Here is a 19,905-nt window from a genome sequence, read left to right as displayed (position 1 = left end):
CCGGGTGGTGGGGGGGGGATGGGTGAAGGAAAGAGCTGGGAAGTTGATGGGTGAAAGAGATAAAGGGCTGGAGAAGGAGGAATCTGATAGGAGAGGGTAAAAGACCGTGGAGGAAAGGGAAGGGGAGACGTACCAGAGGGAGGTGATGAGCAGGTAAGGTGAGAGAGGGGAATGGTGAAGGGAGGAGGGGGGTGCTGGAAGGCAATTGCCAGAAGTTCAAGAAATTGCTGTTCATGTTGGAGGCTACCCAGATAGAATATAAGGTGTTGCTGCTCCAACCTGAGTGTGGCCTGATTGTGACAATGGAGGAGGCCATGGACTGGAATGGGAAGTAGAATTGAAATGGATGGCCACCTGGAAATCCTGTTTTTAATGGCGGTCAGAGCAAAGGTGCTCAGTGAAGCAGACTCCCAACCTACGTCGGGTCTCACCAATTTACAGAAGGCCACACCGGGACCACTGGATACAGTGGATGAGCCTGAGAGACTCACAGGGAAGGTTGCCTGTAAGGTTTATGCATGTGTGGGTGCACACATTTATGCCACTAGCGCACAAAGGAATCTAAACTGCACACAAGAGATTGTCACCCTCAACTTCGTAGGCAAGTTAAGTATGTTTCACGGACCTACACAATTACGTTTCCTTTTCCGGTTTCTGATGCGGGTGGTGTTGATGACGTGGAGTTTACGATGATTTTTCTGCAGATTTTTAGAACTGGCTTATTTATACTGTTTTTATTGAAGAAATTATTCAGAAGACAAGTGGACAAGGGAGTCACATTTCACTGGAGGGAAAATGCGCTTGGTGGTGCTATCCTGTTGGAGATGTCGGAAATTGGAGTATTATGTGCTGGATACAGACCCTTGTGGGGTGGTTGGTGGGGACGAGAAGCCCTAACCCTGGTGCGGTGGTGGGAGGTCAGTTGTGTGCAATATAGAAGAGATTTTGGGGAGGGCAGTGTTGATGTCATGAATCGAAGACCCTTTCTTTAAAGGAGGAGGACATCTCACTTTTTTGGAATGAAAAAGCCTCATCCTGAGAGCAGATGCGGTGGAGTCAGAGGAACTGGGACAAGTGGACAGCATTTTTTTCAAGTGACAGATTGGGAAGAAGTATAGTTCTGGTAGCTGTGAGAGTTAGTGGGTTTATAAAGATAGCAGTTAAATACACTGTCTCCAGAGATCGGAAACAGGGAGGGAGGTGTCAGAAATGAACCAAGTAAAATTATGATTATGAGGACATTCAGTCTCCTTTTATTGTCATTTAGTAATGCATGCATTAAGAAATGTTAAAATGTTTTTCCAGAATGATATCACGAAAACACCTGACAAACCGACCTAAAAACTACATGATTGTAACATATAGTTACAACAGTGCAAAGCAATACCGTAATTTGGTAAGGACAGACCATGGCACAGTACAAGTCCCATCATCTCACACAGACGGTAAACCCCCAGCACCACCAACTTGCCAATACAGCATCCTGGAAGCATCCGACCACAGTCCGACTCTGAGTCCTCCCGAAAACTCCGAGCCTCCGACCACCTATTCAGCACCGAGCACCATCTCTGCTGAGCACTTCGACCCCGGCCCCGGCAGCAGGCGATAGGCAAAGCCAAGGATTTGGGGCCTTTGTCTCTGGAGGTTCTCGATCGCACAGTAGCAACGGCAGCGAAGCAGGCATTTCAGAAGTTACTCCAGATGTTCCCCTGCGCTTCTCACGGCTGTCTCCATCAAATCCAGATTGTGCACGGCACCCCTAGTTACACATATCGATATCATTCGGAATGTCCGTGCATGCTGCGTCACGCCACAATCTTCTCCTCCCTCTTCCCTAATTTGAGGGCAGGGCAGGGTGGAAGTTGGAGGCAAAGTTGGTGAAATTGATTAACTCAGCGTGGGTGCAGGAAGCAGCACCGATGCAGTTGTCAGTGTAGGATAAGAAGAGTTGGGGAACGATGTCTGTATAGGCTTGGAACATGAATTGTACCACATAGCCGACAAAAAGCCAGTTATAGCTGGGACCCGTGTGAGTATCCCGGCTACACTGTGGGTTTGAAGGAAGGAGTCGAAGGAGAGGTTGTTGAGGGTGAGGACCAGTTCTGCCTGATTGAGGAGTGTTGGTGGAGGGGATCTGCTTGTGTCTGGAGTTGGAGAGCTTTAAGGCCCTTCTGATGAGGAGGACAGAAGTGTATAGGGACCGGATATCCATAGTGGAAATGAGGCGATCAGGACTAGAGAACTTAAGTCATTGAAAAGATCGAGACCGTGTGAAGCGTTGCAGATGTCGGTAGGAAGAGACTGAACCAAGGGGGATAAAACAGAATCGAGGTATGCAGACATGAGTTCATTAGGGCAGAGGCAGGCAGAAACAAGAGTCTACCTGGACAGTCAAGTTTGTGGATCTTGGGTAGGAGGTAGAAATGAGAGTGCAGGGTAAGGCAGTGGTTGGGAGGTCCCCAGAATCGATGAGGTCAGTGATGGTATGGGAGACAATGGTCTGATGCTCCTTAGTGGGGTCTTGTTTAAGGAGTACTAGGAGGTGTCTGAGAGTTGCCACCTGGCCTCAGCAAGTAGAGGTCAGTATTACTGTAACTGATAATGAGAACAGGAGTTGTAAAGTCCTTGAGTTAGTCCATAAGTTGTGGAATCAGTTCAGCATAGAGGTGGGTGGAGTTATCCACATTGGTTCAGGAGGCTGATGGCTGAAAAGTAATAACGGTTCCTGAACCTGATGGTGTGGGGCCTAAGGCTCCTGTACCTCCTTCCCGATGGCAGCAGTGAGAAGAGAGCATGGCCAGGATACTGATGATGATGGATGGATACTGCTTTCTTTTGACATTACTCCTTGTCATGTATTCAATGGTGGGGAGGGCTTTTCCTGTGATGGACTGGACTACGCCTACCACTTTTTTTTTCAGGCTTTTCTGTTCTTGGGTATTGGTGTTTCCATACCAAGCTGTCATGCAACCAGTCAGGATACTCTCCACTGCAACTACAGAAGTTTGTCCAAGTTTTACATGACATGCCACATCTTTGAGAACTTCTAATAAAGTAGAGGTGCTGCTGTGCCTTTTACGAAATGGCACATGTGTGCTGATCCCAGGACAGATACTCTGACAGGTTATTGCCAAGGAATTTAAAGTTACTAACCTTCTCCACCATTGATCCCCTGATGAGTACTGGTTCATGAATACCTGGTTTCTTCCACCTATAGCCAATAATCAGTTCTTCAGTTTTGTTGACATTGAGTCAGTGACAACTGTGGCATATTCATTAAGATCCAAATATTGTCCAGTGCACCAGTTCAAAATATTCCTGTAGATGCTCCTTCGCCTCACTTGACCTTTGTGGTCCTTACAACTGGGTCTGTGATCCTCAGTCTCTTCCTGGAATAGAAATACAGCCAGGTGACGGATTTGCTGAAGTGTGGGATGTGACAGTAAGCATTCTTGTTGGTGGTGTAACAGTGGACAAGTGTGTTGGTGCCTCTGGTTCCACAGGTGATATCTTTGTGGTATCTGGTCAGACACTTCAAGTAGACCTGATTAAACTCCCCGGCACTGATCGAAGTTTACTCCGACTCTTCGTAACCTGGTAGACTCCTGCACACCAAGTCTTCTTGTTGGAAACTGCCTTTCTAACATCCTCCAAGGATACACGCATTGTCTGAATAATATTTTCTATCCATCGTAGCCTCTGTTGCCCTCTCCTTTTATCTTCTGTATTACCTAACATGAGAACCTTCTCCAAGAAATATTGTTGTCTCATGATGCGGCCAAACTATTTGGGCTTTTGTCTCATAATGAAGCCTCCTAGTGATCAGTCTGGCTGTATTTCTTCAAGTATCGACTTGTTGGATCTTCTTGCTGTCCAGCGACCTCTGAACACTTCCCTCCAACATCCAAGTTCAAAGGCGTTGATTCTTCTGTATTCAGTCTTACTGATTCTCCAGCTCTCACAGCCGTACATCTCAACTGGAACTGCCATCAACTTGACTATACAGATCTTCGTAGACAATGCTATGTCCCTCCTCTTCAGTATTTTATCTAAATTTCCCATTGCTCTTCTCCCCAGAAGCAAGGGCTGTTTAATTTCATGTCTGCAGTTACAATCTATAGAAATCTTCAAACCGAGGAAGACAAAATCCATCACTGCTTCCACTTCCTTTCCATTTATTAGCATGGAGTTAATAAGGCTGGCTGACGTGATCTCGGCTTTTTAAATATTGAGCAACAAGCCAGCTTTTGCACTTCCTTTTGCTTTGATGAGAAGCTTCCTCAGATCCTCCTCACTTTCCGCCATTACAGTAGTATCATCTGCATATCTGAGGTGGTTAAAGTTTCGTCCGGCAATTTTGATTGCAACATTTGAGTTCTCTGGACCAGCATTCCTCGTGATGCGTTCAGCATATGGATTAAATAAGTAGGGTGACAGTATGCAGCCTTGACGTACTCCTTTCCCTATCTTCAACCAGCCTGTTGTTCCACGTTCAGTTCTAACTGTTGTGACCTTCGTACAAGTTTCTCATAAGGCAGATCAAGTAGATAACAAACTATGGCAAGAAGGCATTAGGGTCACTCTTTCGTGATTGCTGATCACAGTGCACGGTTTTTCCAATGCCTACCTGACAATGGCCAGCGGTGAAATGTTTGCCACCAGGATGATTGTGGAAAACCCCCTCGGCAGATGAAGTGGATGTCGCTTGACTGTTTGATGTTCCAGGTTGGGTGAGCAGGCCTGAGACAGAATTGCCATGTCTGTGCAGCACAATGAGTTAATCATGAAATAACACAATCTGACTCCTCTTCCTTTCAGAGACTACATTGTCCTGTCCTTGCAGTGGATGGTGAAATCCTCGGGAGTCGGCCTCGACTGAAATCACAGGGTCATCGGTGTTTTGGGAGTATGTGAAAGTGCCTCTGATGTTCCCTCTAAGGTGTGCGCGCGCACACATCTTTTGCTACTAGCACGCACAGGAATTTAAACTGCGCCCTCTACCACATTAGCGTGTTAAGTATGTTTCATCATCGTACACAATCTTATTTCCTTTTCTGGTTTCTGAAGTGGACAGTGTTGACAATGTGGAGTTTGAGATGACTGGTCTGCAGATTTTAAAACTGGCTTATTTTTTCTGCTTTTATTGAAGAAATAATTCAGTACACACAAATTTTTGTCACTGGGCAAAAAAAATTGCACAGCATAAGATATTTGTGCACACTGGTCTTTACAAATTAATGAGGACATTGGGAGCCTCCATGTTTTTTTCAGTCAAAGTGACCATAAGAGCCATTGATCTCATCTGTGAGTGAAACCATGTCACACATGTTGTTTGGTTTTATTTTCTAAGTGTTTCAGATCATGAGGGGCATAGGTAGACTAAATGTCCTCAGTCGTCCTCCCAGCATTAAGGAATAAACAGCTGGACAGCACAGGTTTAATGAAAGTGGAAAGATTTAATAGGAACCAAAAGGCCAACTTTTTCACCCAGAGTGTGTATCTTTAGGACGAGCTGCAAGAGGAAGTGGTTGAGGCGTGTACTTATAACAGATATTTGGACGGGTACATGGATAGGAAAGGTTTACAGGGATATGGGAGAAATGTAGACAATGGGAGCTTGGGCAGCAGAGACCAGTTGGGCCAAAGGATTTGTTTCTGCTCTGTGTGAGGGTCCTGGAGCTGACCGGATGTGTGGGGTGGGCTCACCTGCTCCCATTGGCCCAACCTCAGGAGAGCACAGAACTACAGAGAGCAGCTCAGCACTGGGACAGAAATCTGGAACCTGCTGAGAGCCAGGTCAGGTGTATTCATGTCTGGAGATCAAGAATGCTACTAGAAGTGCAGGTATCATCTCCGGAAAACCATCTCTTGGGTGAAATGGAGATTCCAGACAAGACTGGAATCAACGAGTGATGCTTATCAGCTGTGGCAGGATTTTAATACTGTACCCTCCTACAAAGTTAAATCTTGCAACATAAGGGGCAGCAGAGCTTTGCTTCCAGATGAGCTCGATGCCTTCATGCTCGCTTTCTCCACTATAGCAAGGAGGAACCATTGTGCTCCCCCACGTCTCCCAATGATCCTTTGGTCTCAGTATCTGAAGATGACGTGGGGGCTACCTTCAAGAGAGTGAATCCAAGAAAAGCATCCGATCCGGACTGAGTACCTGGTTGAGTACAGAATATTTATGCTGACCAGCTGTATTCTGGAGTATTCATGGATATCTTCAACCTCTTGCTCTGATAGTGTGTGGTACCCACCTGCTTCAAGCAGACTTCAGTCATACCAAGAAGTGCATGGTAACTGTCTGAATGGCTATCGCCCAATGGCACTTGCATCCACAGTGATGAAATGCTTTGAGAGGCTGGTGTCTTGTCTGAATGAAGTCCTGGATCCGCTCCAATTCACCTACCTAAGCAACAGGTCTACAGCAGGTGCTATCTCCTTGGCTCTTCACACAACCCTGGAACATCTGGACAGCAAAGGTGCATATATCAGGATGCCTGCTATCAATTACAGCTTGACATTTAACACCATCATCTCCTCAGAACTAATCAGTAAACCCCAAGACCAACCCCAATACCCACTTGTGCAATTGGATCCTGGGTTTTCTCACTCGTAGACTCCAGTCAGACCAGATTGGCAAAAACGTTTTCTCCATCAGCACAGGAGCATGGCAGGGATGTGTACGAAGGTCGCTGCTGTATTCGCTTTACTCCAGTGACTGTGTGGCTAAATACAGATCCAACGCCATATACAAGTTTGCTGATGACACCACCGTTGTGGGCTGTATCAAAGGGGGAGAAGAATCAATATACAGGAGGGAGATTGAAAACTTCGCTGAGTGGTGTAATAATAACAACCCCCCCACTCAATGTCAATTGTATAAACCAGAGGTCTATGAGCCAGTAATCATCGGAGGATCAGAGGTGGAGAGGGTCAGTAACTTTCAATTCCTGGGTGTTGCAAATTCAAGAGGACCTATCCTGGACCCATCATATAAATATTTATTGCAAAGAAATCACAACAGCACCTGTACGTCCTCGGGTCTGCAGAAGTTTGGCAAGTCATTGAAAACCTTGGCAAACCTCTATAGATGTGTGGTGGAAAGTGTGCTGACTGGCTGCATTATGGCCTGGAATGGGAACACCAATGTCGTTGGGTGGAAAATCCAACAAAAGTTGGTGGATTTAGCTCAGCACATCACAGGGAAAACACTCCCAGCCACTGAGCACATCTACATGAGAAGTTACCATAGAAAAGCAGCATCCATCATCAAAGATCCTCACTATCCAGGCCATGCTCTTTGCTCATTGCTGCCATCAGGTAGAAGATACAGGAGCCCCAGGACTTGCACCACCAGGTTCAGGAACAGTTACTACCCCCAACCATCAGGCTGTTGAACAAAAGAGGATAGTTACATTCATTTAAGGACTCTGTTTTATTGTAACTTCATGCTCATTATTTATCGCTATTTATCTATATCTGCATTTCCACAGTTTGTTTACAGCTGACAGTTTCTGATGTTTACAGTTACTGTTCTACAGATATGCTAAGTATGCCCGCTGAAAATGTATCTCAGGGGTGCAGGTGTAACGCCCTGGGAAAGGGTTCACTGCTAGTGTAATGGTTTCTCTGTAGCAGCAGTGTTTGGGTTATGACTAGAGATAATGGGGCTTTGGAATGTGCAGTGTCCAATGAGGGGAGTCTTTTTCCTCCTTGTGTGCCTGAGAGCTAGGTATTTGCAGGCTTTTGTTCGGCAGAAGATGGAGAGAGAAGATGCCAGAATGGAGAGGTCATAGACTGCAGGGCAGAGTGGACTTGGAATGGGGTTCGGAACCGATGACATCTGGGGGAAATTGATGGAGAAAGAACAGATGGGAAAATCATGTGCTCCACCATGCACTGTTTCATTAAAATGGGTCCTTTTCCTTTTTGTTTCCTTTACAAAACCCTATAGTCAAATTAAATTAAGTATTCTAAAGCTCAGTCGTTTCATTGCATATAGTGTACTGTTTGTTATTTCATGGTACTGATTTGTAACAGGGGAAAACATCACGCAGCATTCACACAAACCAGATTTCACTAGCTTGGCGGGGCAAGAGACCTTTGTTTTGGGACTGACAAGGACGATCTACCAATGAAGACTTATCTGAACTATGTGTCTGATATGAGAAGGGAGCTGATGTCGCGGCTGCCAAGCAGAATCAAAAAAAATAAGAGGAGGTATGATCAAAAGGCGAGGTTCTCCCAACTCATGCCAGGAGACCGAGTCCTTATAAAGAATTTGGAGCTACCTGGGAACCATAAATTGGCCAACTGCTGGGTGGCTACGCTCTATGTGGTGGAGAGTCAGATGCCAAACGTACCAGTTTTCTGGGTGAAACCAGAGGATGGGAATGGGCTTATCAAGATTCTTGATCGGAACCAGCTTCTGCCTCTAGGATGAGAGGTGCAGGTTGACTCAGAGCCCGACCTGGAGCCTACACCTAGTAAGAGGACTCTGAGACAATGCGGAACCACTACAGGACCAGCAGTAGGAGAGATTAGTCCAGCCCCCTCTCCTGAGTGGGATACTCATTCAGAGGATGAGGATATGGGGGTGTGGTATATGCTGCCTTTTGCTAACTCCCCACTGATTGAGGAAGAGACTCCCAACTTTTCTCATGCTAAGCCAGGTGGAATTGGGGGTCTATCTGTGGACAGCCTGGGACACTGCAAGGGATGAAGCGGCTCAGCCAAGGGACAGAGAGATCTGAGTTGCAGGTGGGCACGAGTGATAGACTGGGGAAAGCCTTGCCAGGTGGACCAGAAGTATCCCCGGTAATGTCAGAACATGAAATCATAGATGAGGGGAACTGAGTTCTCCGAATTAGGAGACCGCCAGATAAGGTGGCCTATGTACCACCGGGGAAACAGAGTGTGGCCTCAGCTGCTGTGGGGAGCTATGTCACTGCCTTTTACACCTGGGTTGATCTTTGTGCTTTGCAGGAAGGGTTGGCAAATTATCTGAAAGTCACGAGGGCATGACTAAATTTAGTGGGGGGGGGGGGCGTGTCTAACACCCTAGGAAAGGTTTCACTGCTAGTGCAGTGGTTTCTCTGTAGCAGCAATGTTTGGGTTCTGACTAGAGATAACGGAGGCTTTGGAATGTGCGGTGTCCAATGAGGGGAGTGTTTTTCTTTTTTGTGTGCCCGAGAGCAAAGTATTCACAGGCTTTTGTTCGGGAGAAGATGCCAGGATGGAGAGGTCGTAGACTGCAGGACTGAGTAGATGTGGAATAGGGTCGGAAGTTGATGATTCCGGGGGAAATCGATGGAGAATGGATGGGAAAACCATGAGCTCCAACGTGCACATTAGACTGTTTCATTAAAATGGGCCCTTTTACTTTTTGTTGTCTTTACTAACTCTAAAGTCAAATTCAGAATTATAAAGCTCTAATTGCATATGGTGGTACTACTTGTTATTTCGTGGTCCTGATTTGTAACAGGGGAAAACATCATGCAGCATCCACACAAATGAGATTTCACAAGCTTGGCCGGCCGGAGAGTGTGTTCCCCTGGACTGACGCCGCCTGCCGAACCTGAGGGTTACACTTGTATGTTCTCTGATAATAAATTTACTTTGAACTTTGTTTTACAGATGTGGAGTGTCCTGAACAGGGGACCATGGTAGACCAGGTGTCTAACTTGCCACTGATGAATTCTTGGAAGGCAGTATCCACCAGGATGGAGGGATGGGGTAGAAGAAAGATGCTGAACTCCACGAGTGTGGCTGGGCAGACAGTAACTCAAGGTGAGGCTTCACTTTCTGTGCATGGGGACTGAAGTTGAGTTGCTGGAGTCCATTCAGAGTTGAAGGGGGAGGGGTTAAATGGCCCTCAGCAGTCTCCCAACCTCCTTCCCTGGATCCCAGCCCTTCTCCCGCTCCATTCTCCTACAGCTGTGCTGTGGGGGGCAGTTTTAGACCAGAAGGTGTTGGAGCACAAAGAGGCCATTTGGCCCATCAGATCTGCTGTTCTATTCGGTAATGGCTGCTTTTTTCTCAACTCCATTCTCTCGCCTTCCTCTGGTAATCCTTAACATCCTCACAAACCCCTATCCGTCTCTGCTTTAAACATTTAAATGTCTTGGCCTCCTCAGCCAATAAATTCTGCCTCGCCACACCCTGGCTGAAGAAGTTCCTACTTGTCTCAGTTCCAAAGTGACTTCCCTTTATCCTGAGGGTGTGCTGTCAGCTCCTGGACTCCTGCAGGAGAGGATGGGAAACCCTCTCCATTTCCACTCTAACCAGGCACTATCCAGGAGGTTTCAAAGAGATCCAACCGCTTTCCACCATCCTCCTGAGCTCCATCCTCCCTAATGGTACTCTTCCTTACAAAGGAACTAGAAACACACTGACCAGAACTCACACAATATTGCAAGCACACGCAGAATACTGGAGGAACTTGGCAAGTCACGCACTGCCATACTCCAAATGCAGCCTCACCAATACCTTTTTACAAAAACAGTGCAACAGCCCAGTTTCTAAACTCAGTGACCCAGTCGATAAAGGCCAGAGCCAACCACCTTCACCATCCTGTCCACCTGTGGATGCTGGGTCAGGCAGCAGAGGAAGGGATGATTGACACACTGTTCTACAGTCTATATTGTACTGAATATTTCTAATTATAACATTTCCATTTTCCAGTGACGGTGGGAGTTGTTGTGCCTATCATTCTAGTTCTTGTTCTGTGGTAAGTGACCTCGTCCCTTCCTGGGGATGCCTAGTGTCTGCTCTCCCAACATCTCAACAGTGGCTTCCCCACACCCCTCCCCATCTTCGTGACATTCTCCATCTCTGTAAACTTGTATGGCCTCTGCACCACTTCCCATTTATGTGACCCTATACGTCTTCCCCCTCTCCGTGACCCCTTCCAGCCCATACACCCCTCCCTGTCTCCCCACAGTGATCAGACTGTGAGCGACCTTCCCTTCCATTCTTCCCCAGGTGCTTGTGGGATGGATGTTAGAAAACACAAATATTAGCCTGGATGGAGATGCACAGTCCGATCCCACTATCAGCCATGTTACTGCCTATTCTGGTGGCACCCCCAAGACTGTAGAGGAATCCACCCCAGTCTCTCTCCGGGACTAAAACCCCATCCTGACAACGTCCTGGTGAATCTCCCCTTACAGGGCTTCCCCGCCTTGTGTCCACGGACCCCTTGGTGAATGGTACTGGTCCACGGCATATAATAAAGTTGAGAACCCCTGCCTTAAGACAAGTTGGAAAACACCTACTTGGGTTAGTCACAATCATTCCTCCCACATTCACATCACACCTCACATCAGTTGGTCGAACATGACATGTGCTGAACCTCACATAAGTCACACCAATCAGAAAAGCATCCTCCTAGCACAACCCTCTTTGTCTGCAATCATCAGCCAATTAGATCCAATTATCCAATTCAACTTGGACACCGAGTGCCTTCTGGACCTGCTCTCCACCCCCCACCCCCCCACCGCAACCCAGTCAAAGACCTTGCCAAAGTGTATCTGAATAAATTCTGCCTCATTGTCCTGGTCAATTTATCTTAGTTACCACTTCATTAAAAACTCAGGCAAATTAGGGGAGGGGGTGATAGGAAATACTCTGTTACCAGCTCTATTACAAGAATTAACCCTCAGTAATAATAATGACTAATTGGGTACAGAGAACCATGTATTTCCTCACAATTAACTTTATTGTCTCGACTAACAAGTACATGGGTTGCTAGTCCCATATCCAACCCTCCTCCTTCCATCGCTGGGTTAGGGATCGTCCATGGTGGAGTTACATTCATCTGTTCTATATTTCTATTCCTGGCCTGGCGTGCAGTAATCCAGAGATGACTACCTTCAAGGTCCTGGTTCTCAGCCTCTTTCCAAACTCCCTAAGCTCACCGTGCACAGCCCCTTTCCCCCTTTCAGCTGAGGTCATTGTGCAGTTCCCCCTGCTCCTTGAGAATATTCTGCAGCTGCTCTGGGACGTCCTCGACCCCGGCACCTGGGCGGCAGCACCATCCCATTGTCCCTTTCTCGGCCTCAGAATATCCTGTCCGTCCCCATTAACTATTGGGTCTCCCAGCTCTGTCTGACTTTGCCCTTCAGATTTACAATGGTTAAAGATTAACTTTATTTCTCATTGGTACATCGGAACACCAAACCTGCAGTGAAATGCTTTGTTTGCATAAAACGACCAAGGATGTGCTGAGGACAGCCCACAAGTGTCGCCATGCTTCTGCACCAACACAGTCTGCTGACTCCTCACTGACACTCGCTCATCGGTCTCTAGAACGTGGGAGGAAACTGGTCCCTTGTCCCGACCCATCAGGAGCTGCACCTGGCCCTGAGGTTCCCTTACCTTCCACATCTCGCAGCAGGATCTGCATTATAGTTGGATCTAGTGATATTGAGACCCAGAGGTTCTTCAAAAGTCAAGAATGAGGCCATAAGGCCAGTGTAGGTAAGAGCAGAATTGGACCACACAGCCCATCGAGTCTTCTCTACCGTTCCATCATGGCTGATTTATTATCCCTCTCAACTCCGCTTTCCTGCCTTATCCCCATAACCATTGACTAATCAAAATCCTATCAACCTCTGCTTTTAAACATAACTAGTTACTGTCCCACTGCTGGAAACATCCTCTCCACATCCACTCTATGCAGCCCTTTCAATATTCAATAGTTTTCAATAAGATTCCCCCTTCATTTTAGACTCCAGTGAGCACAGATGCAGAGCCATCAAACGCTCCTCATGCATTAACTTTTATTCCCAGGGTCATTTTCGTGAACCTCTGGACCTTCTCGGGACTATAGCAGTTGATTAGATGTCCATAACAAACATTCTAGCTAAGTATACAAACAGCTGTACTACAGTTGCTGAAAGTTCAATGAACAGTTACTCAGACAGGTAACTATACACTGCAAATGATATAAGCAAGTGCAGGAAAGTCAAACTACAGGAAAAAGAACAATGTTTCACTCCAACCTGGCTCTACCCTGTGCCTGTACTGAAATATTGTGTAAGGCTCATCAATAAAATAAAACATTTTCAAACTGTTCTTACCTGCACCTTCTCACTGCTCTCACTCCACACAGCTGGGCCACTTACTCAGCTTCTTCACGCCAAAGCCTCCAGACCCGAAACCTCAGCTCCCCACTCCTACAATGGCCACTTCAGAATAGCCGGTCTACTCGACCCCAACTTGTTCTATTAGCTGCTGTTTCATTACCTTATAACGCAATCACTATTAACTACCAGTTTGCAAATGTGTCTCCTTTAGGGTCACCTGAGGTAAAACCCGCCAGCAAGTGCTCTTGCTCATCGCACCCTCTTCTCATTCCTGCCAGCAGGGAGGAGGTACAGGAGTCTGAGGATGCACATTCAACATTGTCTGATTGGCTGCTTCCATTCCACCATCAGATTTCTCAATTGTCCAAATCTGATATATTTTGCTCAATACATTTATTTTTATATATTCCTTATTATAATGTTTTTATTCCATTCAAAATGATGATTTTCATTATATATATATTTATATTATCATTGATAATAAACAGTTTTGGCATGTGTCCAAGTGGCTAAGGCATTGGTCTAGTGATGTGAAGGTCGCTAGTTCGAGCCTTCACTGAGGCAGCGTGTTGTGTGTTGTGTCCTTGATCAAGGCACTTAATCACACATTGCTCTGCGACGACATTGGTGCCAAGCTGTATCGGCCTAGGCCCTTCCCTTGGACAACATCGGTGGTGTGGAGAGGGAAGACTTGCAGCATGGGCAACTGCTGGTCTTCCATACAACCTTGCCCAGGCCTCAGTCAACACCGAAATCCATGGACAGCTGAAGAAGAAGAACATAATAAACCTGATCTGATTCTGAGCTTGCAAAAATGTCATGATACAACACACATAAAAGTTGCTGGTGAACACAGCAGGCCAGCAGCAGCTGTAGGAAGAGGTGCAGTCGACGTTTCAGGCCGAGACCCTTCGTCAGGACTAACTGAAGGAAGAGCTAGTAAGGGATTTGAAAGTTGGAGGGGGAGGGGGAGATCCAAAATGATAGGAGAAGACAGGAGGGGGAGGGATGGAGCCAAGAGCTGGACAGGTGATAGGCAAAAGGGATACGAGAGGATCATGGGACAGGAGGTCCGGGAAGAAAGATGGGGGGGGGGACCCAGAGGATGGGCAAGGGGTATATTCAGAGGGACAGAGGGAGAAAAAGGAGAGTGAGAGAAAGAATATGTGTATAAAAATAAGTAACAGATGGGGTACGAGGGGGAGGTGGGGCATTAGCGGAAGTTAGAGAAGTCGATGTTCATTCCATCAGGTTGGAGGCTACCCAGACGGAATATAAGGTGTTGTTCCTTCAACCTGAGTGTGGCTTCATCTTTACAGTAGAGGAGACCATGGATAGACATGTCAGAATGGGAATGGGATGTGGAATTAAAATGTGTGGCCACTGGGAGATCCTGCTTTCTCTGGCGGACAGAGCGTAGGTGTTCAGCAAAGCGGTCTCCCAGTCTGCGTCGGGTCTCGCCAATATATAAAAGGCCCCATCGGGAGCACCGGACGCAGTATATTACCCCAGCCGACTCACAGGGGAAGTGCTGCCTCACCTGGAAGGACTGTTTCCCTGAATGGTGGTAAGGGAGGAAGTGTAAGGGCATGTGTAGCACTTGTTCCGCTTACACGAATAAGTGCCAGGAGGGAGATCAGTGGGGAGGGATGGGGGGGACGAATGGACAAGAGAGTTGCATAGGGAGCGATCCCTGCGGAATGCAGGGGGAGGGGGAAGGGAAAGATGTGCTTAGTGGTGGGATCCCGTTGGAGGTGGCGGAAGTTATGGAGAATAATATATTGGACCTGGAGGCTGGTGGGGTGGTAGATGAGGACCAGGGGAACCCTATTCCTAGTGGGGTGGCGGGAAGATGGAGTGAGAGCAGATGTGCGTGAAATGGGGGAGATGCGTTTAAGAGCAGAGTTGATAGTGGAGGAAGGGAAGCCCCTTTCTTTAAAAAAGGAAGACATCTCCCTCGTCCCGGAATGAAAAGCCTCATCCTGAGAGCAGATGCGGCGGAGACGGAGGAATTGCGAGAAGGGGATGGCGTTTTTGCAAGAGACAGGGTGAGAAGAGGAATAGTCCAGATAGCTGTGAGAGTCAGTAGGCTTATAGTAGACATCAGTGGATAAGCTGTCTCCAGAGTCAGAGACAAAGAGAACTAGAAAGGGGAGGGAGGTGTCGGAAATGGACCAGGTAAACTTGAGGGCAGGGTGAAAGTTGGAGGCAAAGTTAATAAAGTCAATGAGCTCTGCATGCGTGCAGGAAGCAGCGCCAATGCAGTCGTCGATGTAGCGAAGGGAAAGTGGGGGACAGATACCAGAATAGGCACGGAACATAGATTGTTCCACAAAGCCAACAAAAAGGCAGGCATAGCTAGGACCCATACGGGTGCCCATAGCTACACCTTTAGTTTGGAGGAAGTGGGAGGAGCCAAAGGAGAAATTATTAAGAGTAAGGACTAATTCCGCTAGACGGAGCAGAGTGGTGGTAGAGGGGAACTGATTAGGTCTGGAATCCAAAAAGAAGCGTAGAGCTTTGAGACCTTCCTGATGGGGGATGGAAGTATATAGGGACTGGACATCCATGGTGAAAATAAAGCGGTGGGGGCCAGGGAACTTAAAATCATCGAAAAGTTTAAGAGCGTGAGAAGTGTCACGAACATAGGTAGGAAGGGATTGAACAAGTGGGGGATAAAACCGTGTCGAGGTATGCAGAAACGAGTTCGGTGGGGCAGGAGCAATCTGAGACAATAGATCGGCCAGGACAGGCGGGTTTGTGGATCTTGGGTAGGAGGTAGAAACGGGAAGTGCGAGGTGTGGGAACTATAAGGTTGGTAGCAGTGGATGGGAGATCCCCTGAGCGGATAAAGTTGGTGATGGTGTGAGAGACTGTGGCCTGGTGCTCCTTAGTGGGGTCACGATCGAGGGGTAAATAAGAGGAGGTATCCGCGAGTTGTCGCTGTGCCTTGGCAAGGTAGAGGTCAGTACGCCAGACTACAACAGCACCTCCCCCCCTATCGGCGGGTTTAATAGTAAGGTTAGGATTAGTGCGGAGGGAGTGGAGAGCAGAGCGTTCCGAAGGCGTGAGGTTGGAATGGGGACAAGGTGCGGTGAAGTCGAGACGGTTGATGCCCGTCGGCAGTTAGCAATAAAGAGATCCAGAGCAGGCAGAAGACCAGAGCGGGGTGTCCATGAAGAAGAGGAGGGTTGAAGACGGGAGAAGGGGTCATCGGTGGGGGTGAAAGAGTCCTTGCCGAAGAAGTAGGCTCGGAGACGGAGACGGCGGAAGAAAAGTTCCGCATCATAGCGAACACGGAACTCGCTGAGGTGTGGGCGAAGGGGGACAAAGGTGAGGCCCTTACTGAGGACAGAGCGCTCTGCCTCTGACAGTTGAAGGTCGGAGGGGATGGTAAGGACCCGGCACGGATGAGAGCTGGGATCAGAGGGGGGAGGGAGGTTGGTGTCAATGGAGAGGGGAGGGTTGGGGTGAGAGGAAGATGGAGCCTCTGAGGACCCAGGAGCTGACGGTGGGATCTGAGGGAGACGGGGTTGCAGAGTGGTGGTGGGGGAAGGGGAGACGGGAGTCACAACAGCAGCACATAAAGACTCGGCCTGGAGTTCAAGGCTGGAGTCGCAGTTGGTGGTTGCGCAATCATTTCGAATGTGTCCATGGTCGTTGCTGGAGTCCGGGTTTTGAATATGCCCTGAGGTGTTGGAGCCGGCGAGATCCATGGCAGGGGCAATTTGAAGTTCATGCCTGCTAGTTTTATGGCCAGCAGGCTCTGGAGTCCGTAGGTGTAGGATCTTGCGATCTTTGCCTAACATGACAAAGTCAAAAAAACGGCGATTGCAGGCGTGGATCCGACGGAGGATGAAATAACGGGTAGGACCATTACAGACGGCGAAGAAAGTGTCCCGAAGGTGTGGAAGGGTCTGGGATAGGGACACCAAGTACCTCCTCATGGCGGAGAGAGTCGCCTTCAGAGCTTGACGGGAGAAGCGGCGAGAGGCAGAGTCAATAAAATGTGAGTACCTGGGATCCTCAGAAGGTTCAAATTGAGAGGCTTGGAAACGAATCCTAAAGCCAACTGGAGTAAGTTGGAGACGGAGGCACGTTCCCAGAAAGGATATATGGCTGTGATAGCGAGTCTGAGTCAAAGTGTGGTCGAAAAGTTGAAGAGCCGAAGAAATTACAGATGGGGAGCAGTGAGAGATGGTTTCACTAAACTCCCGTCGAAGAGAGGATCTAAACTTCTTCGGTGTAGGCATCACCGGAAGAGGCTTCGCAGTAGTGAATTTAAAAACGCAAACAACAGGAATTCTGCAGATGCTGGAAATTCAAGCAACACACATAAAAGTTGCTGGTGAACGCAGCAGGCCAGGCAGCATCTCTAGGAAGAGGTGCAGTCGACATTTCAGGCCGAGACCCTTCGTCAGGACTAACTGAAGGAAGAGCTACTAAGGGATTTGAAAGTTGGAAGAGGAGGGGGAGATCCAAAATGATAGGAGAAGACAGGAGGGGGAGGGATGGAGCCAAGAACTGGACAGGTGATGGGCAAAAGGGATACGAGAGGATCATGGGACAGGAGGCCCAGGGAGAAGACGGGGGGGGGGGGCGACCCAGAGGATGGGCAAGGGGTATATTCAGAGGGACAGAGGGAGAAAAAGGAGAGTGAGAGAAAGAATATGTGTATAAAAATAAGTTAAAGATGGGGTACGAGGGGGAGGTGGGGCATTAGCGGAAGTTAGAGAAGTCGATGTTCATGCCATCAGGTTGGAGGCTACCCAGGCGGAATATAAGGTGTTGTTCCTCCAAACTGAGAGTGGCTTCATATTTACAGTAGAGGAGGCCGTGGATGGACATGTCAGAATGGGAATGGGATGTGGAATTAAAATGTGTGGCCACTGGGAGATCTTGCTTTCTCTGGTGGACAGAGCGTAGGTGTTCAGCAAAGCGGTCTCCCAGTCTGCGTCGGGTCTCGCCAATATATAAAAGGCCACATTGGGAGCACCGGACGCAGTATATCACCCCAGCCGACTCACAGGTGAAGTGTTGCCTCACCTGGAAGGACTGTTTGGGGCCCTGAATGGTGGTAAGGGAGGAAGTGTAAGGGCATGTGTAGCACTTGTTCCGCTTACACGGGTAAGTGCCAGGAGGGAGATCAGTGGGGAGGGATGGGGGCGGGGGGGATGAATGGACAAGGGAGTTGCGTAGGGAGCGATCCCTGCGGAATGCAGAGAGAGAAAACTGTCAGTAGATCTGGAGCTCATCATAACCTGAGATAAATCTCATCACTGTCCACTACACCAACTTTGATGACAGCTGTAAATTTACTTGCTATCCATGGCACCTACAGGGCATTCCCATCCAACCAGCAATCATTGATAAGGGTGACAAGCAACAGCTGACCCCCGCACCAATCCCTGCAGTACACCACTGGTCACAGGCCTCTCTTCTGTAATAGAAGCCTGGATAGGAAATGTTTTGGGTCAAGACCCTTCATCCAGCCTGAAAGATTTGATTTGACACAAAACCATGTGTTTCACTGCATGTTTTCATGACAAATGAAGCTAACCATCAATCGTTAGATAAAGGGGAGAAGCAGAGTAAAGGGTGATGGGAAGGGGGGGTGAAGCAAGCAACAGGTGGACCCAGGTGCTGAGAGGGAGTGATAGACAGATGAAGGAAGGGATAATGGAAACAGTGAAAGAAGGGTATGATGGGATCGTGTGAAGGGAGCTTCAACTGGTGTCTCATCCCAGAAACGTGTGATGGGGTAGTATGCAGGGAACTTCATGCTGTGTCTGACCCTGGGAGTGTTGATGGGACGGTGTAGAGGGGAGATTCACTTTGTGTCTGACCCTGGGAGTGTGTGATGGGACGGTGTAGAGGGGAGATTCACTTTGTGTCTGACCCTGGGAGTGTGAGATATCTCAATGCCTTTCCAATTGTGTCTGATTGTTTAAAAGTAAGCCTTAGCCCCTCAGAACCTCTTTAAAACTTATTCTCACTTTGAACCTCTGCTTGAACTTTCTTACCTCCACCTAATGTCATATCCTATCTGGTCATAACATAAATGTTATAGAGATAAATAGCAAATTAAAACGGTCAATGTGGATTTCCTGCATCTGATCTTTGCAGCAGTGAGCTAAGTCGGCTGGGTGACTGGGCAGCAGGAGCAGGAAACAGCTCATGGACGTCAGGAAGGAGAAGTTGGGAGAGCACATTCCCTGAAGGGTCAGTGGGGAACATGTGGGCAGTTCCTGGGTGTCAACAGCTTCAGAGAAGCTGTTGACACCCTGGGCCCAGCACATATATACAACCATGAAGAAGACACACTGAAGTCTCTACTTCCTTGTAAGTTTACGGATATTTGCCTGCCATTTGAAGACTCTGAAAACTTCCAAAAGATGTGTTGTGGAAAGCATTCTGACTGGTTGCATCACAGCCAGGTATGGGAGCTCCAGTGCAGAGCAACACAAAAAACTACAGAGTGGTGGGATGAGCCAGTCTATCGTGGGTACAACTGTTCCTGCCATTGAGAACATCTAAATGAGGTAATTTCTGCAAAAGGCAATATCCATCATCAGGAACCCCCACCATCAGCACAATACCCTCTTCTCAATGCCACTGTCGCACAGGAGGTAGAGGAGTGCCCCAGACAGATGACAATGGTAGACCGGGTAGACAGGAGGAAGGGGAAGGAGAGGGTGAACAACAGCTGCTTCCCAACTGTCACTGGGCACCAAAACCGCCCCCCCCCACCAAAACTCTGACACAAGATATTCTGCAAATGATGGAAATCCGGAGCAATGCACATAGTAAC

The 19,905-nt window shown here is 48.0% G+C and overlaps 1 long non-coding RNA gene across 1 annotated transcript in view; it reads left to right on the top strand.

The window, feature by feature from the left end:
- The window catches only part of LOC140202315 (uncharacterized), a 39,042-nt gene extending 27,868 nt beyond the window's left edge, over positions 1–11,174 (top strand). The window contains exons 3-4 of the long non-coding RNA XR_011887070.1: positions 9,643–9,795; positions 10,690–11,174. This is a non-coding gene — a long non-coding RNA (uncharacterized lncRNA). The remainder of the gene's footprint in view (positions 1–9,642; positions 9,796–10,689) is intronic.
- The last annotated feature ends 8,731 nt before the right edge of the window (positions 11,175–19,905 follow it).

The sequence above is a fragment of the Mobula birostris genome, chromosome 8 (assembly GCF_030028105.1).
Source record: "Mobula birostris isolate sMobBir1 chromosome 8, sMobBir1.hap1, whole genome shotgun sequence".
NCBI lineage: Eukaryota > Metazoa > Chordata > Chondrichthyes > Myliobatiformes > Myliobatidae > Mobula > Mobula birostris.
This window is presented reverse-complemented; position numbering and strand designations above follow the sequence as displayed.